Source organism: Odontomachus brunneus, unplaced genomic scaffold, assembly GCF_010583005.1.
Source record: "Odontomachus brunneus isolate Ranch 3 - 2012 unplaced genomic scaffold, Obru_v1 Obru_scaffold_222, whole genome shotgun sequence".
Lineage (NCBI taxonomy): Eukaryota > Metazoa > Arthropoda > Insecta > Hymenoptera > Formicidae > Odontomachus > Odontomachus brunneus.
The window spans coordinates 80,081-93,159 of NW_022639672.1; the positions used below are offsets into that span (position 1 = coordinate 80,081).

At 43.0% G+C, this 13,079-nt stretch overlaps 1 protein-coding gene across 3 annotated transcripts in view; it reads left to right on the plus strand.

Annotated features, from left to right (window-relative positions):
* The first annotated feature begins 6,899 nt into the window (after positions 1 to 6,899).
* The window catches only part of LOC116852409 (DNA N6-methyl adenine demethylase-like), an 80,745-nt gene continuing 74,565 nt past the window's right edge, over positions 6,900 to 13,079 (plus strand). The window contains exon 1 of one of the 3 annotated variants that reach the window (XM_032832737.1): positions 6,900 to 7,214. The gene's annotated coding sequence lies outside the window, so the exon portion shown is untranslated. Of the gene's footprint in view, positions 7,215 to 8,971; positions 9,239 to 9,265; positions 9,557 to 13,079 lie in introns of those variants that run through there. The other 2 variants (XM_032832736.1, XM_032832734.1) reach the window with 2 other exon arrangements.

Genomic DNA, 13,079 nt, shown 5'->3' on the forward strand with positions numbered 1-13,079 from the left:
CCCTCTTCCTCCCACCCCGAATACTCAAACACTCGGTCGAACAAAACAACATTCATTATTTAAGAAAGCGCGAAATTTAACGTACAATTAAAAAGTAACATGAATAACGATCGGGGCGTGAGAATGATTTATCCGCGGATGAAAAATCTCCTCTCTTTTTCTCTTGCGTTGGCGGGAATTCTTGCAATGGCGGGAATACGAGGGACGATCTTTCATTTTTCGATACCCACGTAATGCCAACAATGGACGCGTGTCACGGCGTTGCAGCTGCTTTCGCCACTGTATTTGACGCAACGCGCGGCACACATGGCGCGAGATTGAACCGCGAGATCGTAGCGATTCAATCGAAAGACCGAACATAGTCCGTTCGCTGCCGCTCCGCGATGATACACGATTATCCACGACGATAATCATTAAGATCCATAATGAAATCTGAAGAGATCCTCGATTACCCGAGTCGAAAAAGATGTGCGTCTTATGTAATTTTTACCTAGATGACGGAGAGGAATCGATGTTGGAGAGAAATATAAATTATGACTCTAGTAACACGTATTGGTTTTACGTATGTTTCCGAATCGTTTCCTAATGTAATGTTTAATAATTGTTTGAGGATATTTTAAAGGTTTTTAAAAGTTTTTAAAGGTTCGAGCATATTTTTAAATAATATGTACTCCGTAGAAAAAGGTGCCGTCCCACACATATTTGACACAATAGACACAATAAGCTAGGTCTTCTAAGTTCTTGGAATTTTATCTTTTAGCTGATCCATATTTCCATTGTCGGTGCAGGTAAATTTTAAATTTGTTCCTCAGTAAGCCCTTTGTTGAACTTAGTAAGAAAAGTAGTGGTTCTCAAATCTCGAGAATCTGGTAACGTTGACAAACTACATTAATCAAAGGTGCTTTTTTATTGTAACTAATATTACTCTGACATCAGGATCCCATAATAAAAATAACATTTTATATAGTTTTAATTTCATAATTCCGAAAAAAATTACGCCGAAATATCACGTTGTCGTTATTCTTCAAGAGATTGGAGAATCATTGCGAATATATAAGGTGTTTCAAAATTTATGACACAACGCTCCTTTCAGGAGCGAGAAGAAAAAACAGCGGGAAGTCTTGTGTTATTTTGCGGATTCTGTGATAATGATTAAGGAATTGGCTAATTCAGAGAGCAATGTTGTCGTTTTTTGGAGTAATAAGCACGTGACTGTCTAATGACTCGATCTAATGAATGGTAAGACATCTACAGGATTGACAAGGAAAGGCTCCCAAGTGTCCGACTCCGATTCAAATAAAACTTTATAAAAAATTATAAAGGAGGTCAAAATATTTTATATGTATTTTTTTTATCGACTGAATATGTGTTAATTAGGTTGCGATAATTGTGATCAGTTGTCAATAATAATATGTGCATGATGTCGCAAGTCTTTATGTATGAGACAATTTTTCAACGATTATCCTTATTGCAGCGAATACAATCCATAAATACATAAAATATAAAAACTGCACGAAAACAAAAGATTTGATTGAATTAACCAAATATCTAGTCGAATATGAACGATCCAGAAATTCCTATTGAAGTAACCCAAATTCTGTTTAAGTTAAAAAGATTTTTGGTAGATTAACCAAAAATGTTTAGTTATTTAACCAAAAATGTCTAGTTAAATAACCAGATATGTTTGATTAGTCTACCAAAAATCTTATTAACTTAAACAGAATTTGGGTTACTTCAATCGAAATTTCTGGATCGTTCATATTCGACCAGATATTTGGTTAATTCAACCAAATCTTTTTTTCCATGTGTAAATGAAATATTAAATTTCGATTATTCTGCATTTTGTTTCAATTTTCTTCACTGTCCTATTTCCGAGTATTCTAAAGTTTAATAATTCGGCGCCATATCTAATTAATACATACGGTGAATTCGCGATCGTTAGTGCTGTATGATAGATGCATAATCGACACATTGGATCGCAGTGGATTGCAGGTGTATAGTCGCGCGCAGTGAAATAAAATACACTTCCGTTCCTTTCTAATATATAGGAACAAAACTGCATTATAACAAATTTTTCTATAAATAACCATCTTCCCATCTGGGAAAAATTTCATGTACACTAGTGAAAAAATTTAAAAATTTATTTTCATGACATATTGTTTTTGCAAAAAAATTTATTGTTTATACCACTGAGTAACTCTCAAAATTTTGTTTTATATTTTTATGAAATTTTGCTATCATGCTTCGTTCAAAAATTATAATCAAAAAACGAAAATCTGGATCATTTTCAAGGGCTGATTTCACCCCCTAAACATATTTTTCAACTGATAAAAAAAAATACGTATAAAATATTTTTATTTCTACAAACTCACAAAGTGTCATTTAAAACGGAGTCAAGCACTTGGGAATTTTTACTCGTGAGTATACACTTGCACTGTTCAGCAGTCAATATATAAGGTGTTTGGTCGGACACCTTATATATACTCAGGTAGAGAATTTTCTCTTTAGTTTCCTTAGTAAGCTTTGGTAGGTTTCGGTAAATTGACTCATTCTGTCGTGACCTACAGACAAAACAACCATAGAATATCTGAAATTCTTGCTATTAAAATAATATAAAGAAGAAACCGAGAGAGAGAGAGAGAAAGAGAGAGAGAGGGGGGGAGAGAGAGAGAGAGAGAGAGAGAGAGACGGAAGGGGGACCAGGATGGACAGAAAGAGATTACCGCGAAATTTCTTTTTGCAAAGGACGCGCGATCTCGTTAGTCGGGGCCGAAGGTGATTTATCAAGCGACCGCGTCATTACGCACAGAAAGGGACACCCGGTTGTACACCATGCGATCCGTCGTCGTCGTCGTCCTACCGCCTAAGAAGAATACGTATTAATTTATATCTGCATGCGACCGCTATTGTCATGTTAATCGGACCTCTGCGCATTAGCCGAGAGCTTTTCGTTCAAGCGTGCGTGCGTACGTGCGTGCGTACATGCATGCATACGGCTGGGAAGCAGTGAGCCACACGCACGAAAGTCGAGAGACAGCCAGTGGGGATCTGGGAAAGTCGGGCAGAAGGGATTTCCATTGAACTTGGCCCTGGACTACTGGGATCCTCGGCGACTGGGTGATTCGGCGGGAGAGATCGCTTCGATTGCGCGCGACCTCATGCGCGGACCGCAGAAAGAGAGAGAGAGAGAGAGAAAGCGTGTGCGGTGGCCGTGTTGTCGGTACCACTTCCACTTCCGGTTCGAGCATTTTCGGATTGAAAACGCGGGGTGGAGCTTGGAAATTCGCGACGAGCGCGCGAAATCCATCGACGTTTCGCCATAGCGATTTAGTTTTGCGTTAATTTTATTTGTACCGAATATTCAACACGTTCCTCGAGATATCATTTTTCTCGTGCGCGACTTCCTGATATATATTTTGCCGCATCATTATATCTAGTACAGAAGCAAGACGTTATATCACGTTTACAACGAAAATCGCAATGTGAAAATAATAAGTTTTAAAATATAACCTATTGAACTACAAGTATTATTATTTATAATTTTTAATTTAACGTCCACAGTTTAATTTAAAATACATGCTTCAAGCGTTACAATACTTGTATAGTAATATTCATAGATTCATAACTCAGCGTCGCTTGTTGCAAGCCTTCTCGCTTCGAACGTCCACTAGATGGCTTTGATATCTTTCTCTCGAAGTCAAATTTTGGTTGCTTTGTTATATAAAGAGCACACGCAGCCGATGAATAACTACCTGTCTCTATGAAAAGTATGTAGAAATTCTTAACATAAAGAATCTCGTGTCTTTTTCTCGTCCACCAGAACGATTTTAATAAAAATTATGTTATCTTTATAAAAAAAAGGATCTATTTTGCTATGACCTTAAGCTTGTCATACATTATAAGAGTCACGATTCTGAGCAACATACAGAGAGTTTTATCTGTCGCTCATTATTAACGAAAAAATTATTAACAAAAATATGCATATGTTTTACAGGTATCTTTTTATTTCAATGTATTTCGCAAGAATTTTTAGCATATATTTCCTTGCTTCTTTCCTTAACGTTATTAAACAGATATGAACGATACAAGTACTCAGGAGTCTTGAAAGTTATAAAAAAAAGATATTTGAAAAACGTAAGAGGTTTTGCCTATTTATCATAGTTTGTAAGCAGCTTTCAACATGCTACTATATGAATTTCTAAGTTTTGTTGATAATAAAAAAAATTAAAAAGTACATTTTTGGATGGGTTTCGGCCTCCATCCTTTATAAATAACCTGATCTGATCCTGACCTGAAGTATTGTTGGGTATTATCGAATGCGTGAACATTATATTTAGTTATTAACAAATATACATTTATGCACGTACATTTTAACAGCCAACAACGCCATTCTTCCCCAAAAATGTAATTTTTTTATGCTAGTCTATACCATATCTACATTTTTAATATATATGATATATGATAATGATTCATCAATTTAATAAGACAAAAAATTTAAACGTCAATAATTGTTTAATAAACAACGATTAACGTTAAACCATCTGGAAGTTACTTACAAGGAAACCCACACAAGTGTCCGCCTCCGATTTTCATGAACTTGTAATATGTTGTACTTTAAATCAAAATAACAGATACGTTTTTTATTATATGTGCCTTTTCGCAAGTTTAGGGGGTGAAATACTCCTTCGAAAACAACTGGTTAAAAAATATTGTAATGTTTCTTTCATTCGAAGGGAATATAATGAAAACTATAGAGATAGAAAAATATTTTGAATAAAAGTTAAATAGTTTGAAGAAACAGTTTCTTCAAAAGGGTATTTCACCCCTAAACTTGCGAAAGGGCACACGTAATAAAAATCGTATCTGTTATTTTGATTTAAAGTACAACATATTACAAGTTCATGAAAATCGGAGGCGGACACTTGTGTGGGTTTCCTTGTAAATAACTTCCAGATGGTTTAAAGTTAATCGTTGTTTATTAAACAATTATTGACGTTTAAATTTTTTGTCTTATTAAATTGATGAATCATTATCATATATCATTTCTTCATTTATATCATATACCATTCGTTGCAATAAACATCCAGCATCGGCTCTTAATAGCCTTATTCCTCTCTCTTTCTCTTTCTATCTTTAATGTAATTTATACCACAAAATTTTCTTCGTATATCGAGACACTTTGTACATTTGCTACGATCCACGCGCTAACTTCGATCCTTTTGACCTCTTATAGATTATTTTAAGTTGCAACGCGCGCAACATCTCGGCGAGACGATGTCTCGCGTCCGAAATGATGATAATAAAACGACGCGATTCGCACGAGAGTCCAATCGACATCTGGCTTTGAATCTCCAGAAAAACGATGAATGTACCCGCAGCGAGAGCGTTTGTGCGGTATTCGTTGGAAAAAAAGAAGGAAAAAGAAATGACGCCCGTATCTGTGCGCGCGTCTTGCGCACGAACGTCTCGGATAAACATCTAGTTACCCTCGTGAGAAGCAGGGGCAACGACACGCACGCAGGGAGATCGAGGTTTCCGCGTCGAAAAACTCGACAGGATTATCGCCATGGTAAGCGCGGCTCCGAACGCGGCGATTCGATGCCGTCGAACTTCCGCCTCACCGTTCTCGCGCCAACCTGTCCATCAACGCGCGCGCGACTTTCTGACTTTCGAAATCGCACGCTCGTTCGCTCGAGGGGGTGGAAGGTAAGAAATTCGCGGCAAAGGTTACCGGGATGCGGGAATGATGAGTCTCGCCCCGAGGCTCGAAAAGTCGTTGATATCGAATTCGAGAGGTCGCTGAAATAAATCGTTAGCTCGAGGATAGGGTGGAAGGGGTTGCTGCCGCCGCCATTGGTTGCTCGAGGGTCAAAGTTACTAGAGACGCCTTTTATGATCTTTTTCTTTTACGAGTACCGGAAAAGGAAGCTCGCGTCTCGCAAATTGGGGCGTAATTTCGCGCGAAGATCGGCGCGTGGGAGGGTAAATACAATGGGGGGTAAAAGACGATTGTGTGAAGATCTCGCATGGGATTGGCGAATGGCAAGCCGAAAAACTACGTTCGCCAATGAGAAAGAGAACACTTCCCAAAGTTACAATCGTCTGGTCACTAGAGTCGAGAAACATTGAGAATGGTCAGTATTCAGTGGGTGACCGCTTAGGAACACTGTGTACTATTGACACATTTAAAAAAAATAAGAAGAAAAGAAAAATATTGTGTAGGATATAAAAGTGAACTGAGGTAATACGCGCCATATTGACAAACAATAACATCTAATAAGAAATGAGAGAATGTGTTAGAACGGGAGCTTGCATAGCTCAGTGGTAAGAGCAATCGCCCGGAAAGATCCTGGATCGAAAGATCCTGGATCGAATCCCGGCCTAGCAACGCCTCCTGCAGCTTCCGAACTTTTTTCTCTCCGATTCTTACAACTGCGAGAATCATAGATTTTTAGTGGTTCTCATCTTGCTACGTTTCCTCGAGAGGAGAGAGAGAGCGGACGAACGTGTGCGGACCGGCGCGAGATGATACGCGCAGCTCCCGGCGAGCAGCAGAGACACACAGCCTTCGGCTTCTTGAGTCTTCGCAAGACTCGCCGTAGAGATCGTCGAAGACTAGCTCGAGCGATCGCGGAACGAAGAAGAAAGAAGTCACTCGAGCGAGCATGTCGTTCTTCCGACGCTCGCTCATTCGCTTACTCGCTGGCTTGTTCGCTCGCAGAGGTTATGCGCGCTTGCGTACCATCTTCAACCCCTGTTCTCTCCATGGGCTCCTCCCCGAAGAGCCTTCCCCTGCACACTATTAACCGTGAGACACGTGCATCGCGGAGCGGGTCGCTAAGAGCACGAGCTCGTCGTTTCTCTTTTCTCCAGTAAGGACTGCCTCTCTCTCCTACCAATCTCTTTACCTTCCCCACCAACTGTGGTCCTGGGCGAAGTCCTGACGCGTTGGTGTGTTCCCGCTTGTGATGGAGGACGGACTTTGATAGCCGAGAGGTCCCGACATCGGCCGAGTCGTCGAATGTGACGCCAGCCCGCGAAACGAATAGACAGCTGCGTACGAGCGGGCTTGCTGAGCAGCAAGCGAACAAGTAAAGGAACCAAGTTTTGTTGTCCGCGATCGGACAAAGACTACTGTGACTGAGTGTGTTCGCACAGTGAATACGCACGTTATCATCATTATCACCGCAACTCAGCAGCCCGCCAAACCAAAGGTATATAATGTACAACATCTTCCTCTCCGTTGGGCTGTGGGATTGGCGTCGTGGACTTTCGTTATTCAATGTGTCTAGTTTATAGGGAATGAGAAAGAAAGAGGAGAGAGAGAACGTGAGGGCTGCGTGTGCAAATATGTGCGAGAAAGGGTAAATAAAGGGACAGCAAGAGAGGGAGAGGGTGTTATTATGATTGTGGAATTTGGAAGTGAAATAACGCGACTGGTGTGTGAACTAATGTTTCGTGATTTTTGCGTAAGACAAAAAGTATTCCCAGATAACACATATCGTTTAGAAACATTTTCGAAACGTTTTATATGTTTCGAAGACGTATGTGAAAGCAATGGTTGCTACTAGAGTGTTACTGGACATCATGAGTAAGCTCCACTTGGGAAACCCGGAAAATGACGCTGTATATACCTAACGACGACCCATGGGGCGAATGCGATAGTTATTAAACACCCCAACTTAGAAGGAAGAAAAGAAGTGAAAGAAAATAGAAAAAGAAAGATACAAGTGGAAATCAGAGGTCTTTGGATTAGATAAGTCGGAGATTTTACGTGGTTTGTCGGGAAGATTTCGACCAAATCGCTAGCGAACTTGAAGAGCACAATGAGAAGGAGCATAAAATCACTTTCGTCCTCTTTCGGGTGAGTTCGACTTGGCTCGTCGACGAAGAGGGAGAGAGAGAAAAACAGGAGAGAAGAAACGGGTCGCTAGAGAGTGAAAGAGAGAGACCGAAAGAGAGAGCGAGAGAGAGAGGAAAGAAGAGAGGAGAAAAAGAGAAGAAAGAAGAGAGAAAGAAATAGGGTGAGCGAGAAGTTAAGCAAGAAGATGCTTCCTTCGCGCGTTCGGGGGTTTTTGATAATAGCACATACCATATCATACCAACAATAACAACATCGATAACAATATCAATATTGCCAATCGCCATTGTTGCTATTGTTACGTTCATTGCTATAGAAATTTGTTTCAAAGCTACTCAATATTTTTAGTCTACCGCAGACCCTCTTAAGTTTGAAGTAAATGGTTAATAAGTTATTCGATCAAGTTGTATCAGCACACACACAAACAAATGCTTTCTCTATACGGTACGCAAAGTTATCAACAAAAACTTAAAAACATCTTTGGAGGAGTTGTCAGCAAAAACTTAAAAACGTCTTTGGAGGAAACCTACAGAAACATCGGGTGTAGCCTACTACCTAAGAAGCCAATGTTGATACCACAATTGTGGCGATGAGTGTGTGCAGGGGATCTACATGCAAGGGATATACATTGATTTAAACATCTGATAAAACTTAGCAATTTGTTGTAACGAAAAGTGAAAGAAGTGAGTGTTTCTCAGCTGAGCAGATTAGATTCTCGCCACAACGAAAACGAGCTTCTTCCACCCCAGCTGGAGGAAGAGATGGAATTGTAAGGTTCCCTCCAACAAGTAGCTCGGGTGTTTCTTCGCGTGCGAATTGTCGTATATAGGGGCCTTCACGGGACAATGATACGGCGACGGGGAGGTGACGAAATGATAATACGACAATCGGCGTGCATTTTCGTGGTTCTGATCCGCGTTCATCAGTACTCGCCATCATCGGCGGGACGGTGAAGGTACCGCCACCGTCACCGCGGGTTCCACCACCTCCGGTTCCGCCACCTCCACCACTACCCTCCGCCCCACTACTCTACCACCGTTACTACCAGTGGCGTCGTCGCAACCACCACTACTATCAGCACCACCACCACGCCACCGCTGCCATCCGCCGTCAACGCCTCTTGCGTTTGCCGGCGGCGGTGCACGGTAGTGTCCTCGAGCACGGCATGCACGTATCGTGCTGCGAAAGTTTCACGAGTTTCGCGGTGCGCCAGACGAGAAGCGTGTTCGTCGTGTGCCGACGCCGACGCCGGCGTCGCCGTCGGGACGTGTGAGAGAGAGACCGGGATAACGACAGGCGCGTCCCTCCCCGAAAAATCCGCTCCTTTCTCCAAGGCTCGACACTTACGCACGCAGCGTGTGTGTGTGTGGGAAACAGGTTCTTAAACCACGCATTTATTCCGTTTCCGTCAGCGCGGCTTTTATCCGCGAGAGTGGGCTCCGGCTCCGAAAGGACCCGCCACCAACCGTCGCCACCGCCGCCGCCGCCGCCACCGCCGCCGCCGCCGCCGCCGCCGCCGCACTGCCGATGCCGGCTGGCTGCCTGTCCGTCCGTCCGTCCGTTTGGTTCGTCTCTCAACAATCCTCCGAACGAGCGTTTTTGATTGGCACACATTTACGCCCGTGAATTCAGATCTTTGAGTTCGGGTATCGATTCCTGTTATCTGTCGAGATGAGTTTGCATTGATGAACTTGAGTAAGTGCCATAGAGACCCTTCAGTCTCGTGAATTTCGTGACTTGCTTGTGGATATGTAATGGTGACAGTACAGCATCTCTGGTCGCAATCGTTAACAACGCGGCGAGATCGAGCGCACGATAAACGAACGAAATTCGCGATTGGTCCGAGAATCAGACGGTGCGCGAATTCAAAAAGTCGTGCGCACGATAAACAATAAGGAAGGTATTGTCGGGTCGCGAGAAATCGCATCGTCTGCCAAGCGCGACGCGTTATCGCGAGTCCGCCGAGAACTCTGATTTGGGACGGCCAACTAAGCCGCGCTCGGCTCGGCTGCTTAACCTGCTGCGGGGGGATGGTTCTTTTTTCGTTTTGTGTCGGTATATGGGCGCGGGAGGGAGAAATTTCGACTGGTCTCTGGCGCGTACGGGCCGAGGAATACGAACGAGGGATATTGCGCGAGGACAACGGCGGCGGCAGTGACGGCCTACGAAAGATTCGCTCCTTTTATACGTACGACGAGTTGCCCGGCATTTTTGTTCAACTACTTTGCTTTTCTATCAATTGACTTGTTTACGTTTGAATTATTGTTGAGGAGCTTTCTGTTAAGTTTCTGTCAGGCGGACGTAGCGTGCGAAACGTGCCGCGCAAAAGCGTTTTGAGACGTGACACCGGGAGATCGATTATTTTCTTTTACTGATTGAACAGAATAATTAATGTAGTAAAATGAACTCGTTGGCAAATTTATATACGTCGGTAATTGTCACACTGACGGATATTATATACGTCTTTTTTCATGTGTCTTTAGTAGTAAGCTAACATTTTTTTTTAGGAATCAATAGTGGTGAAGATACTGGTGGTGGTAGTAGTAGTAGCAGTAGTAATAGTAGTAATAGCGATAGAAGTAGTGTGTAGTGCTCTGACAGTACTTCAACTAGCAATCTATCCGCGCAATTATCTCTGTTTTCTACTAACCCTAATAATGATTGGGATCATCTAATCACTAATTTTTTACTAATTATAAGACCAATTATCCAGCGAACCGCTGGGTCCCCGAAAATCTCGATATCTTAAATTTCGCGATTTTACAAGTCGTGCGATTTTTCGCGACAGTCGGACGTTTCAGAACACGTCACAATGATCGCCTCGAGAAAAGTTTTTTTATTGCACGCTGAAAAGAGAGTAAAACGGCCGGCCGCGTCTCACAATTCAGCCGCGTAATATTTTTTCACGCAGCACTCTTTTTCGAAGCCCGTGCGTGGGCTCGGACGTCGTTGCGTGCATTAATCCGTGGTTTAGCGAACCAATTTAAATATCAGCGGCGCGCTCGACGCAATTTTATATCATTTCCGATATCGCGCGCCTGTGTGGGTGGGTTTAACGCTGCGAAAGCCCTCCGTCGCCCCCTCTCCACCTCTCTGTCTTTCTCTCTCTCTCTGTCTCTCTCTCTCTCTCTCTCTCTTTCTCGTTCTCCGTTGGCCCCCAGATCCCCTCCTCGCGCGTCTTTGGCGTCCCTACCCTTAACACGAACCGTTACGCACCTACACCAGATATGCGTGTTTTACGATGCGTGTCGTCGTCGCGTACTCCGTCTTCTTCGTCGTCGTCGTCGTCGTCGTCGTCGTCGATGTCGTCGTTGTCCTCCTCGTCGTCCTCGTCGTCCTCGTAGTCGTCGTCGTCATCATCATCATCGTCCTCCTCGTTCTCTTCTTCGTCATCGTCGTTTGTAAACGTGCGTGTGACCGGCACTCGTACGTGATGCTCGTAACGTCGTCACGACGTACTTGCGGTATCTCAGAGAGAGAGAGAGAGAGAGAGAGAGAGAGAGAGAGAGAGAGAGAGAGGGAGAGAGAGGAGAGCGAAAGAGAGACTGCGCATGCGCTAAATGCATGCACACACGCACACAATGTATACAGGGTAGCTCGTCTTCATTTTCGAGACGAACGTTCACCGTCACTGTAATTCGACACTGTCCGGTCACTTTTTGTTAAATTTCAATTTGACCGTGGTCACATTCCAGAACCCCGGGGAACCCGTCGATTGTGGAAAAACCGGTCAGTAAAAAGTTTCACGATCGTCGGGATATAATAATGAATAATATCCTTCAATAGTAGTTTTCAGAGATTCCAAAGAAATCAGGCACCCTATACACGGACGAAAAGCAGCGCGCAGGCAAACTGCGCCGCCGAACGCGCAAGTGTGCGTGCGTGTGTGCAGGCGTACGCGGCTCGTCAAGCCGATTTTGCCCTCGCGCCCGATTTTTCTCGCGTTGTTACGCGGTGAGGGACCCCACGGACCAACAGTAAAATACCTCTAGGTCCGAAACCGGACAGCAACAAGTGACTTTGGTCGGCCGGGTGTACACACGCGCGATTCGTGGGGCACCTACCGATCCCTCCCTGCCCGCCCCCGCGTTCGCCCGCCGGGTACTGCGTCCACTTTGGCGCGAATCCTTTGTTTCCGCGATGAGTTGCATCGCCGGCCGCGCTCGTGAGAATTCACGGGGAAGTTTGACGGTGGAAGAGAGGGGGAGGGAGAGGGGGCGAGCATCTTGTTTGGGTTCGCTAGGCATCGCGAGGAAGTCGAGTTTCGTCCAAATAATTACGCGGAAGCGATTCCTCCGACCAATTGCGGTCAGGCGTTAGTGTTCGGAAGGGTCGAGACACGAATTATGCGGCCCGTCGTCGTCGCGGCTGCGCGAAGAAGACCGTTGCGGGAAATTCGAATCTCTGTGAGAACGCGAAATGCAAGGAACGAGAGAGAGAGAGAGAGAGAGAGAGAGAGAGAGAGAGAGAGAAAGAAAGAGGAAGGGAAGGGAGGCAGACAAGCTTTCTTAAAACCGCGATTCTTCACGAGAAAACATCACATCGATATTGCTTAATTCTATGTAACTTTATAAACGTATTACATAGAAATATTACTTATTGTATTTAAATGAAAGAACTTACTTAAATAGACTTTTATGTTTATCGTAACGTGAGACAATCGGTGATGGAAACATCTCTTTTAATCATATTTATGAAGCAAACGTACTGTATGGTTAAATTTATATCGTGCAATAAAATGAAAATTTTTTGGTTATATTTACGCAGCAAATTTACAAAAAGTTCTACTCAGATCTTCATGTTACATTTTGCATGATATATTGTTTTATATATATTTGTATATATTTTTTATTGTGTATATTGTTTTGTATATATTGTTTTGAGTAAATTACGATAATTGTTTTCGCATTTTTTTCGTATTTCCATTACCTGTCATTACAGAATTATTGCAATTGAATGTTTCTTTTGTATCGTATACCACACGAATATATATAGTGAAAATGGTGAAGTTTTCACTATTTTTGTAGTAACTTATGCTATAATGCCAATACAGTTCAGCTTCGCAAAACATACAGGAAGGAAGAAAGTAAGAAAGAAAGAAATTCTGACGTAAATTTTAGCACAATATCTTCTCATGTTGTGCACGAAAGTATATCGGGATGCACACACAGTAGAGAAAGAGACAGAGGAGGAGGAGGAGGAGGAGGAGGAGGAGGAG